Below are 12,934 nucleotides of genomic sequence, written 5' to 3' on the forward strand. Positions count from 1 at the left end.
CAACAGCCCAACGCTTCCCAATCAGGCCTCCTGGAGCATTGTTAGAGCAAGGGGTAAACTGCTGGTGATAATGGGCCCTGGGAGGAGAGTTTGCAGAAAGGCCTAAAGCGCTGAGCAAGATCTCAGGATGGTGGTCCTCTGGGAGCTTAGGACAAGTTCTAAACCCAGCCAGGAAGCTGAAGGGCTGACCAGACAGAAGCTGAGAGGGAGGAATGAGCATGCTGGGATAACTGCTGACCCCCGCCTGGGGGCAGGGCTGCCTGGTTGCAGCTGTGGGAGCTGACTCAGGCCAGGCCCCACCTGCTCTGAGATGCTGAGGCCACCCTCAAAGTTCACAGCCAACTGTCTCATGTGCTCGTCCGTATCCAGGTGGGTGCCTGGGGGAGAGGGTACCTTCTGCAAGTGCTGCTACCCCAGGCCCAGAATCCCACACTCAATGCCAGGGCCCTTGGCCACCATGCTGTCTCAGGAGAAAGCCACAAGCCTCCCAGATGCTGTGTCCCACTGGGTGGAGGCCCCCCTGAGGAGATATGGATCACACCAATGAATCACACAATCTGCTTCTGACGCCTTGAGGCCTCCTCACCCCCCACTGTCATCACCCCAGTGCCGCTTCCCACTCTGTACTAGAGTCCATAAGTATTAGCAAGAGATAAAACACACAACACATGGAACCCAGGAACAGGAATGGGAATAGAGATACCAAAAGGGTAGGGGGAAGGAGGGTCGAGGATGGGAGGAAGGGGAACCGATAGCAATGAATGACATATAACCACACACCCCTCGCAGGGAGAGGAGCAACAGAAACCTGAGGATAAAAGAGACAATGGTCAATGTGAGATATGAAAATAATAACAATCTATAATCTATCAAGTAACCATGAGTGGGGGAGGTGAAAAAAAAGGGAGCTGATGCCAAGGGCTCAATAGAAAGTAAATGTCTAGAAAAGAATGATGGCAATATACGTATGACTATGTCAGATACAATTGGTGTATGGATTGTAACAAGAGCTGTAAGAGCCCCCAATAAAATAAATAAATTTAAATTTAAAAAAACACAACAAAAATCTCCATCTGCACAGTGAGGCAGTGAAGGGACAAGAGTCCTGAGTCCCTCGGCTCTCACACAAGGCCACCAATGGCTACCTCTAAGTGGGGGTCTGGCAAAGTTGTGGATGGGTGGGCAAAGCTATCAAGCGGCCCATGAGGGACTTCATTGGCCCTGGAGAACTGGGTGGGAAGGAGGAGTGGCGGCAGAGCTGAGGCCGAGTAGACACTTGGTAAGGCTGTGGGATTAGGTGGCAGAGACATGGAGGTTTGGACATGAGTGGTGGTGGACTCAGCCCAGCTGTGACGCTGCCTCGGTACCAGGTCCCCTCACCCCATGCTCTCCCGTGCTCTCCCAGGCTCCAGGTGCAAGACTATGCCTCCTGGGCAGCCAGTGTGCAGTGAGATTTGCAGGTGGTGGAGGAGCCCCAAGACCTTGCAGTGGAGCCCAAAGCCTCAGTGTCCACCAAGAGCTGCGAGCCAAGCTGGAGGCCCAGAAGGAGCTGCACCAGTGCGCCACCCAGCGGGGAGAGCAGGTGTTCCAGGCTACAGGGCCGTCCGCCGTGGAGGTCGGCTCCCCTTTCTGGCCCTGCCCCTGCCCACTAGACCACCGCACCCTGGCCCCACAGGGACAAGCACCTATCTTTTCTATTTTTTTAATCATTTTATTGGGGGCTCGTGCAATTCTTATCACAATCCATACATACATGCATTGTGTCAAGAACATATGTACAGGCTCTTCCTCTAACTGTAGCGGCCTGAGGTGACCTGCTGAAATGGTTCGCTACTCATTTGACCCAGAAAACCCTACAAAATCCTGCAAATACAGAGGGTCGAATCTCCGGGTCCATTTCAAAAACACCCGTGAAACTGCCCAGGCCATCAAAGGCATGCACATCTGGAAAGCCACCAAATACTTGAAAGACGTCACTCTGCAGAAGCAGTGTGTGCCTTTCCAACGGGACAATGATGGTGTTGGTAGATGTGCCCAGGCCAAACAGTGGGGTGGGACCCAGAGTTGGTAGCCCAAAAAGAGTGCTGAATGTTTGGTTCACATGCTTAAAAATGCAGAAAGTCATGCTGAACTTAAGGGTTTAGATGTGGATTCTCAGGTCATCGAGCACATCCAGGTGAACAAAGCCCCCAAGATGCACCACCGGACTTACAGAGTTCTTGGCTAGATTAATCCACACAGGAGCTCCCCCTGCCACATTGAAATGATCCTGACTGAGAAGGAACAAATCGTTCCCAAGCCAGAAGAGGAGGTTGCACTGAAGAAAAAGATTTCCCAGAAGAAACTGAAGAAGCAAAAACTCATGGCTTGGGAATAAATTAAGCTTAAATAATAAAAGGGTTTTTTTTTTTAAAAAAGAACATATGTACATTTGTTGCCATCATCATTCTCAAAACATTTGCCTTCTACTTGAGCCCTTAATATCTGCTGTTCATTTTCCCCCTCCCTCCCCACTCCCCCCTACCTAACGAAACCTTCATCATTCATAAATTAATATTATTTTATCATATGTTGCACTGTCCAAAGTCTCCCCCTTCCTTCTTCTCTGCTGTCCCTCCCCCAGGGAGGAGGCTATTTGTAGATTCTTGTAATCAATTTCCCCTTTCCACCCCACATTCTCTCCACCCTCCAGGCATCGCCACTCTCACCACTGGTCCTGAAGGAGTCATCTGTCCTGCGTTCCCTGTGTTTCCAGTTCCTATCTGTACCTATGTACACACTCTTATCTAGCCAGATTTGTAAGGTAGAATTGGGATCATGAGAGTGGGGGAGGAAGCATTTTAGAACTAGAGGAAAGTTATATGTTTCGTCGTTGCTACCCTGCACCCTGACTGGCTCATCTCCTCCCCACAACCCTTCAGTAAAGGGTGTCCGCTTGGCTACCAATGGGCTGTGAGTCTCCACTCTGCACTCACCCACATTTTCAATGATATGATTTTTTGTTCTTTGATTCTAGATACCTCAAGATCCCTTCGACAGCTCGTGGTCACACAGGCTGGTGTGTTTCTTCCATGTGGGCTTTGTTGCTTCTGAACTAGGTGGCCACTTGTTTATCTTTGAGCCTTAAAGATCCCAGATGCTATATCTTTTGACAGCCAGGCACCATCAGCTTTCTTCACCACATTTGCTTATGCACAAGTTTGTCTTCACTGATCGTATCAGGAAGGTGGGCACCCACTGATACGATTTTTAGTTCTTTGATGTCTGATAACTGGTCCCTTCTACACCTCGTGGTCAGCCAGGCTGGTGTTCTTCTTCCATGTGGGCTTTGATACTTCTCAGCTAGATGGCCGCTTATTTATCTTCAAGCCTTTAACACCCCAGACGCTATATCTTTTGATAGCCGGGCACCGTCAACTTCCTTCACCACATTTGCTTATGCACACATTTTTCTTCAGCAATCGTGTCGGGAAGGTGTGAATCCTGGAATGCCAATTTAATAGAACAACGTGCTCTTGCATTGAGTAAGTGCTTGAGTGGAGGCCCAATGTCCATCTGCTGCCTTAGTACTAAACCTATAAATATATGCACATAGATCTGTTTCCCTACACTCATATAAATATATTTACATATGTACATTGCAGTCTTTGGACCTCTATAAATACCCTTTGTCACCTAGTTCTCTCCTCTATTTCCTTTTACTTTCCTCTTGTCCCACTATCATGCTCAGCCTTCATTTGGGTTTCAGTAATTTCTCTCGGTTACCTTGCCCTTGCTGAATCCCTACCAGACCACTCACACCCTCCTTGCTACTGATTTTGGATAACTTATTGCTCCACTGTCCCTGGGTTGGTCAGCACTACTCCTTTAGCCCCCTTCTCTCCCACTCCCCTATTCCCCCGGAACTATTGGTCCCCTTGTTTTCTCCTCCAAACTATTCATGCAGTCTATCGTATCTAGATAGGTCTGTAGAGATAATAATATGCACCAAAAATCAAGTCATTGCAAGATAGGCAATGAGTGAGAACACAGCAATGACAACAAAAAGAAAACCAATTACCCATTGAAGAATAAATTAATTTTGGAAGGCAAATGCTTTGAAAATGATGAGGGCAAAGAATGTACAGATGTGCTTTATACAACTGTTGTAAGTGTGGATTGTGATAAGAGTTGTATGAGTCCCTAATAAAATGCTTTTTTTAAGAATAAAATAAAAGAAAAATATTTTAAAGAAAGAAAAACCTATACATAGATGAAGGTCTGATTTTTAATCTCTAGGCGTGTCCTTCAGTCAGGTCCAATGGGGTACCATGCTTTGGCCCCAGAGTCTGTCCTTTGTACTACCTCAGGGGCTCCCTGCTCTGCTCCCACGGTTGCTCTGCCACACAATTTTAGTGGTTTGCCTCAGTGCCATAGGATCAGTCTGGGCCAGTTCTAACCCTGAGTCTCCAGTGTTGTCCCCCTTAGGGCCCTGGGTCATCAATGGACGGTGTGTCTCGTGGTGGGAAAAGCCACATTGTCCACTCTGTCCATTGGCTGTTCAGAGCTGGGATATCGTCCTCCAGCCCTGATGGGCCAGGATGTGCTCCACTCTCTCTTCCTCCCCCTTCTTTGCTCTCATTTGCTCTGATCAAACATGCACCTCTCTCCTAGATGCGCTTCAGTTCTGTCCTCTGAAGTAAATTCTATTGGGGGCAGGGGCAGTTGTCCACATAGCTAGTATGGGAGCCCAGCCCTCAGGCCCCTCCACTGGCTCCCCACTCCGTGCGGGCACACTGCATTCATCTGGCACTGGCTTTATATCTGGTCCCTCTTTCCCTGTGGAAACACAAACAATACCCTCCCCTTGGGTGGAACAGTCAGGCACCTTTTCTCTGGAGCTTCCCTCAGCACCACCTTCGGTTGTGTCCATGCCCATGCCCAGGTCCAGGAAAGGCTATGCGCCCTGCAGGATGCTTGGGAGCAGGTCTCTCAGGCCTGGGAACGGAAGCAAGGGAGACGGCAGGCCATGCACCACAAGCAGATCTTCCTCAGACAGTGTGGCATCTGGACAAGATCCTGCAGGCCCAGGAGACAGCTCCCCTTACCATACACAAACACACTTACCCCAGGACCTCTAGTCCTCCTGTAGTACCACCCCAATCCCCCTTGCTTCCTGGATCACTGGCTGCTATTCTGATACGGAGCTAGATAGTGTGTCTTCCCAAGTGGCCAAGGGGACACCTGAGCCTCAGGTCACTCAGGGCCATCTCCTCCCCACACCTGGCCCCGGCCAGCCAAGCCCTACGCGGTTTGGTTGGAAATTAATGGGGCTCCTCCCCACCTCGTCAGAAGTTGGGATGTTCCTAACGGCCCCCAGGTTGGTGTCCTATTCTTCCTCAGGTTCCTTCCCCTCCTGCTCAGCACCCACCTCCCCACCCCCAGCCGCAGGTCTCTTGATGCACCCCCAGAGAGCCCACGCTGTAAACCAAGGTTCTGGCAGGTGTTGCTGTCTAGGGTTCCCTTTGAACCACCATCTGTGCCCCCTATCCTCCCCCCACCTCTGTGTCACCTCCATAGCTGCCCCAGGTCTCCCAGGAAGCCAGTGCCCTGGAGGGCTCTGTGGAAGAGGTGGAGCGGCTGATCCAGAAGCATGGATCCTTCCAGAGGTGCTAAGCACACAGGACAGGGAGGTGATGGCCGGGACGGTCATGGGCGTGACCCTGATAAGGCCGGGGTATCCAGACTGTTGGGGGCACACGGGTGAGGTGTGTATGCACACCGAACCTGTGCTGGTTGGTGAGGGATTACCAAGGAGCCATAGGCTCCAATCCAGGGCTGGTGAACAAGCCGAGGTGCCCATGCACCCAGAAGTGCATGGAGATGGGTTAGGCCACACTCTGGGGATCACAGAGGGCATTTGGATCTGCCCATATCACATGGCCCCTGCTTCCTTCTTCCCAGGAGCCTGGCCAACCCTCAACTGCAGAGCTGAGGGGAGGCCCCCGGGACTTATAGTGAGGGCTATGGGCTGTGAGTCAGCCCCAGCAGGGGTACACTCAGTACTCAGGGCTGGGTCCACCTCCCACCTCCCTCTACGCAGGAGGCTGCGCTGAGAGAGCAGGCCAGGGTGCTGCCAGGCCCCTGGGTTCAGGGCCTGCTGGGCATGATACGAGAGCGGCCGGCTTGAGTGGAAGCCCTGGGAGAAGGTCAGCTACACAAGCTTCACACCTCTCTGATTACTGCCGGCTTTCTCAGGGCTGCTAGCCAGGTCAGAGGGCACCCCACCTGAACCCCATTTTACCTTTACAAGTGACCTTCAGCCCCACTAGGGGCCAAGGGGCGGCCTGCGGTAGAACGGGATGTGGAGAGTTTAATGGCTTTTCCAGGGGGCAAAGCTTGGACTGGAGACCATGGCCCTTGATTCTCAGACCCGTGTGGACACCTGACATCCTGATGGCAGAGTAGACAGGGCCCCAGGGGTGGGTGAGGGGCACCCTCCACATGAGAACCCACCCATGGCCCCTGCCCAGCCACTTCCTAGATCTGAAGACTGATGGGCCTGGGCACTGTCATCTTGGGTGAAAGAAAAATTATTGTGCTATCCCTGAGCCTGGTCAGCATTTCACTCCTTGGCACAGCCCGAGGGGTAGACGGGGTCAGAGCTTGGGGCCAAGGCAGTATGAACATCAGGGCACTCATGTCCCCACCATCATACAGGATGGCGACTGGATCCAGGGGTGGGGCCAGCAGCTGGAATAGCCTGTCCCTCTTGGGGACCACAAAGAGAAGCTGATACGGTTTCAGAAACACCTGATATATGAGACAGAGACCCCATGGAAGGGAGGCAGGAAGGGAATTGACAGGAAGGCCTGGGACCCCTGCTAGGTACTGGTTTTCCATCCAGCAGCCTTGTCCCCAACACCAGCAGTGTCACTGTGCAGACACTAATCAGACACTGTCACCTGCCCGAGGCCAAGGCCAAGACCAGCCAGGAATAAAGGATCGAAGAGAACCCTGGGCAGAAGGGCAGAGGCCAAGCCTGTAATGTGACCGTCCTCCACAGTGTGCCCTTGCTAGAGTCCTGGGCCTTGGGAAGGCTCTAGAGAGCATGGAGAGGCTGCTGCACAGACACGAGGCCTTGGAGCAGGAGATGGGCCTCCTCCAAGTTCAGGGGCAGGTATGCCACTGGGTCTAGCATCGGGGCCAGGCCAGGGGACCTCTTCTGTGGGACCCTGCAGAGGAAGAGCTGAGCCAGTACACTACCATGCCAGGGGCCTCTTGAGCACAACCTGATGCCCTTCCTCAGCCTCCGGACATCCCCCATATCCCGGAGCAGAAGGCAGCCCACCTCTGCCAGAGAAGCCTGGGGTCAGCCCGCAGCCTCGGCCACAGGTGCCAACAGTTTATGGACAGCTGGCAACAGCTCCAGAGCAGAGCCCAGAAGTGGTATGGACACCCTTTGGGTCCATTTCTTCACTCCTGCCCCCCTTCAGCAATCAAGTCCCATACATCTCCTTGACTCCTTGTTTTAGGGTACAAAAGAGACCTTCAGGACAAACAATGTAAAGAAAACATCGATCAAGTCTTAAAAGAGACCACGACCACACAATGACCCAGACACATCATACGTGAAACAAATCCAGGGAGACTCATATGTGTGTAAGAAAGAGGTCTACTGGCGATATCTAAAACAGATGGAATTAGAGTTACCATATGACCCAGCAACCCCCCACCCCCCTTACTGGGCAAGAAACAAACCAAGGTCAGACATCTGTGCTCCAATGTTCATTGTGGCACAGTTCACAATTGCAAGGAATTGGAAACAACCCAAATTTCCATCACCTGACAATTGGATTAAAAAGCTGGGGTACCTCTACCAGCAGGGATCAACGATGTAATGTCACACCGGAAGTTCTTTGCGCCCCAGCATGGGTCTCTGGGCTTCCTGCCTCGGAAGCGCAGCAGCCGGCACGCGGGAAGGTGAAGAGCTTCCCCAAGGATGACGCCTCCAAGCTGATCCACCTGACGGCTTTCCTGGGCTACAAGGCCGGAATGACCCACATTGTGCACGAGGTCGACAGACCAGGCACCAAGGTGATCAAGAAGTAAGTGGTGGAGGCCGTGACCATCGTGGAGACCCCTCCCATGGTGGTGGTGGGCATCGTGGGCTATGTGGAGACACCTCGCGGCCTCCGGACCTTCAAGATGGTCTTTGCGGAACACATCAGTGACGATGAGTGCAAGCGGCGGTTCTACAAGAACTGGCACTAGTCGAAGAAGAAGGCTTTCACCAAGTACTGCATGAAGTGGCAGGATGACAAGAGTAAGAAGCAGCTCGAGAAAGACTTTAGCAGCATGAAGAAGTCCTGCCCGGTCATGCGCGCCATCACCCACACCCAGACGCGCCTGCTCACCCTGCGCCAGGAGAAGGCGCACTTGACGGAGATGCAGGTGAACGGGGGCTCCGTGGCTGAGAAGCTGGACTGGGCCCGAGAGAAGCTGGTGCCAGTGAACCAGGTGTTCGCGCAGGATGAAATGGTCGACATCACGGTGGTGACCAAGGGCAAAGGCTACAAAGGGGTCACCAGTTGTTGGCACACCAAGAAGCTGCCCCGAAAGACCCACCGAGGGTTGCGCAAGGTGGCTTGTATCGGGGCCTGGCATCCCGCCCGTGTGGCCTTCTCGATGGCCCGCGCTGGGTAGAAAGGCTACCACCACTGCACAGAGATCAACAAGAAGATCTATAAGATTTGCCAGGGCTACCTCGTCAAGGACGGCAATCTTATCAAGAACAACGCCTCCACCGACTATGATCTTTCTAACAAGAGCATCAATCCCCTGGGCGACTTTGTCCACTAAGGGGAAGTGATCAATGAGTTTGTCATTCTCAAGGGCTGCATGGTGGGCACCAAGAAGCGAGTGCTGACTCTGCACAAGTCCCTGCTGGTGCAGACCAAGCGCCGTGCCCTGGAGAAGATCGACCTCAAGTTCATCGACACCACCCCCAAGTTGGGCCATGGCCATTTCCAGACCGTGGAAGAGAAAAAAGCTTTCATGGGACCACTCAAGAAAGATCGGATTGCCAAGGAGGAAGGCGCATAACAGATGGTACAGCTGGTGGGATCAGAATAAAGACTTCTTTTTCAGTGGGGGGAAAAAAACTGTGGTACATACATACAATGGAGTACTACGCATCGCTAAAAAGTAGTGATGAACGTATGAAGCACATCACTGCATGGGAAGAACTGGAGGAAAACATGCTAAGCGAAGTAAACCAAGCGCAAAAGGACAAGTACACTCTGTGTCCACGGAGGTAAGCTTTAAAAAAATGCAAAAGGGACATAGGGGAAAAGCTACTGTATGAACATTCCTGGGGTGAGGACCAGGTAATATGGCAGGGACCAGACCAAATTCAGGGATACACATGGTAGACAGATAAAAAGAGGCGGGCAAAGGAAAAGTAATAATAATAATAAATAAATGGGTAGCGGGGTCACAGGGCACTAACCCGCCCAAGGGTGCCACCGTGAACCCATATATCTCCGATCTGCCTGCCTCTGTGCCTTTGCCTGTGCTCACCCTTTCACTACTTGGCTCGGTCCTACACCTGTTCTTTTGTGTCTGGCTTATGTCCTTACCAGCAGCCCTGCTGGCGTAGTGGTTACAAATTGGACTGTGATCTGTAAGACCTGCAGTTCAAGTCCACCAGCTGCGCCTTGTGAGAAAGATGAAGCTTTCTATGTCTGTAAAAGAGTTACCATCCCCGGAACCCGTGGGGGCAGTTCCACTCTGCCCTTTTGGGTTACCATGAGTCAGAGTTGACTGGATGGCAGTGAGTTGGGAATTTTATTTATTTCATTCCCAGCATGTCTTTTCAAGGTTCATTTGTGACCTGACATTTATCCCCCTATTTTAATGAAAGGACACCACTCCGTTCTAGAACTCGAACTCACTGACTTGGTCCATCCATCTGTCCACGGACTCAAAGGCGGCTTCCACATTTGGCTGTCGTAACTATAATGCAGTGATGTCCATAATTTAAAAGAAAACATTTTTACATGATGTTTTTAGGGGACACAGTGAGACCAGAGCATTTGTCCCTGCCGATGAAGGGACTGGAGGTCAATCCTTTTTTTTTCCTTCTTTTTTAAGTGTCTCTATTCCCATCTACAAAAGATGGGCCCCACTCAGGACTGTATATGGTTTCTCTCCTTGAAGCAAAATAATCCATTGTTGTGCCCATTACATAGAGGGGGGAACGAAGCTTACAAGCTAGTGCCCAGAACCTACAGCCACAAGACTGGTGGCTGGAGGAGGTCTGTGTGCCCACTGTGGCTGCAGGAGGGACAGAGGGGCCTGCAGGGGGACCACTGGGCCTCAGAGACCTTCCAGGCGAGGCTACAGGAACTGCAGCAGCTCTGGGGCGAGCTGGGGGCCAACTGTAGGAGGAAAGAGGCCACGCTCCAGGAGACCTGCAAGGTGGGACTGTGCACGCCCTGGGCCAGGTTGGATGGGACCCCAGGTTGCCCAGTGCCCACTGCTCACCCCACGTCCTGCCCCAGGCCCTGCATACGGGAAAGCATCTGGGAGCTGTAGAGCTGGCTGCATCCTGTGGAGGGGGAGCTGCAAGTCCCTGGCAATGGATAGGACTGTCCTGTGGTGGATGAACCCCAACTGTGGGCAAACAAGTCTCGTTTCAAACACCAGCTCTGTCTCCTCTAAGGGCCCGTGTACAACTGCGACAACACAACTTTGGGTCCTGCTGGGTCCCCATTAGTATCTGGGAGGAAGGCTATTTATTACAGGGAATCCTACCTTTGTCCCTTGGTGTTAATTGCAGACTCACTGGGTGACGGATTGTATCTGACACGCACCACGTTTGCCGCAGCAAACACCAACACTTTGTCAAACTCTGTTTGGTATTGCTCCATCACTCCATTATTCTCCCTAATGACAAAAATAATTAACACATTCATAGAAAAGCACAGGAGGAGGAAAGCTTTAATTTATGCATCTAGCTCAGGGTCATCCCCCTTATCAATATATGACAATCTAATGAGGCTTAATTAAAAAGTAGCAGTGAAGCAATTTAGGAAACTGAGGGATTGTCACGAGTCCTGGTTGTGACAGCATGTTTTGTGCACCATGGAAGATAACAGATTTGTCTTCTGTGGTATCTCATATCCATCATCCCCAAACTACCTGCTCTTAGGGGTAGAGAGAGCGAGCTTGTCTTTGAAAAAAGTGCCTGGGTTAGGTAGCTGCTCACAGGATGGCAGGTGTAATGTATTATGAGAACTTAACAAGGCTCTGAGAAGATGGCTATTGGATGGTCTGGCTGGAGGGCAAGGTCATGGCCCTGAAGGATTCAGGATCCAGAAGTCAAGTCAGAACTGGATGCCAGAGACTTTCTCAATCCAGCCATCTTTGCCCCTCCCCTAAGGCCAATACATTTCTAAGGGTTATGGATTCTACTTCAGAATCTTTCTCAAACCCAGGGCCCTCTTCACCATTATTGTCTAGACCTGGTCACCTCTTGCCTTATAAATAAAAATATGGGTTTATTGTAAGTCTGGGTCTGTTAGGTTTCTCAGGTGGGAAATGTCTCGGTCCTTGGCTACACACTGGAAAGAAATTCACACCAAAGCCTGGTTGGTAATCCGAGTGGGTTTATATACATGAGAGAAGAAGGTTCCGGCGTTACACTAAACTGAACACGGGCACCCTCATGACACTGCACACGCAGCCCTGCTGAGTGGAAGGCAGAGAAGCAGCTGAAGGGAAGGGGCGGTGGTCTCCAGATTCCAGCCTTTTAAGAGCTTTCAGCTGGGAGGCGTCAATTAAGCTCTCCTGGCTTGGGCATAGTCCATATTGGCTTCCAACCTCCCGTAGGGGGCCCCCTAAGCATGGAGAGGAACAACCCCTTGTCTTGCTACCTAACCGGTCTACATTCCTGCATGGCTACATTGAGATGGAACTAGCCCCTTTAGACAGCCTGTGTGGTTCACCAGGAGACACGGGCCCCAGTGTTCCCTGTGACCACCTTAAACCTTAAACTACTGTTGGAGTTTATATTACCTGTGTGGGTCTGTGGCCATGGGACGTTTCCATGCCAGAGACCTGAAGTTACACAAATAGGCATCCAGAACAGAACACATACAGGCTCTAATAAGACGCTCAGGTGCTTCTCGCTAGGATGAGAATTTAACGAAGTGTGTGAGCAGTTCAGATCTTGTAAGGGAGAACAGGTCAGTAGGGTATCCAGAGAAGAGAACAAAGGTCAGGGGAAATGGAGGGGCCCACAGACATCTGTGCTCTATGTTTGGCCACAAGACAAGAAACCGGGTCTCCTTGCAAAAGAAAGCAGAACAGCAAGTCCCTCAGAACTACGACATTTTTAAACATGACCTATACAACACTCAGCTCTGGGAGGCACCTTGGAAAACCATAAAAGCCCTAAAAGAGGGGCAAGGAGGAAGCCCAAGTCTTTGATTTTCCCTGCTGTGCTTTCAGTGTTGAAATGTCTGTGCACGGAGCCTTTGAAATTTCAGAATCAGAGAGTGGATTCACAAGCCAAGCTCCTGCTTTATTCTTCAATGCATTTTGGCCCAGCTTCTCCTTGGTGAGACATGTAACAGAAATTCTGGACTTAGGAGCCACTTGGTCCTTGGGCACTAGGAGATTTCAGTGGAATCTGAAACAGGGCTCTAACCACCAGCTGGTCTGGCCTAGGAAGCCCAAGTACTCAGTCTCCCAAATAAAAACCTCCCGTTGCTCTTCATCTGCCTCCACTTTGTTCAGCTTTAGTTGTCCGTGGAAGCGATTGGCACCCATCTGATGCTTCGGAACCCAGAAAGGAGTAAAGGTAAAACTGGGATTCAAATGAAACAGACTTAAGCAGAACCATAGCCAAGTTGTGCCCAGGGCTCCTCGCAGCATTTGTCACCTTCAT

At 51.3% G+C, this 12,934-nt stretch overlaps 1 pseudogene; it reads left to right on the forward strand.

Annotated features, from left to right (window-relative positions):
• Window positions 1–7,879: 7,879 nt before the first annotated feature.
• On the forward strand, window positions 7,880–9,084 carry LOC142435784 (large ribosomal subunit protein uL3 pseudogene; annotated as a pseudogene).
• The last annotated feature ends 3,850 nt before the right edge of the window (window positions 9,085–12,934 follow it).

Source organism: Tenrec ecaudatus (assembly GCF_050624435.1).
Source record: "Tenrec ecaudatus isolate mTenEca1 chromosome 1 unlocalized genomic scaffold, mTenEca1.hap1 SUPER_1_unloc_14, whole genome shotgun sequence".
Lineage (NCBI taxonomy): Eukaryota > Metazoa > Chordata > Mammalia > Afrosoricida > Tenrecidae > Tenrec > Tenrec ecaudatus.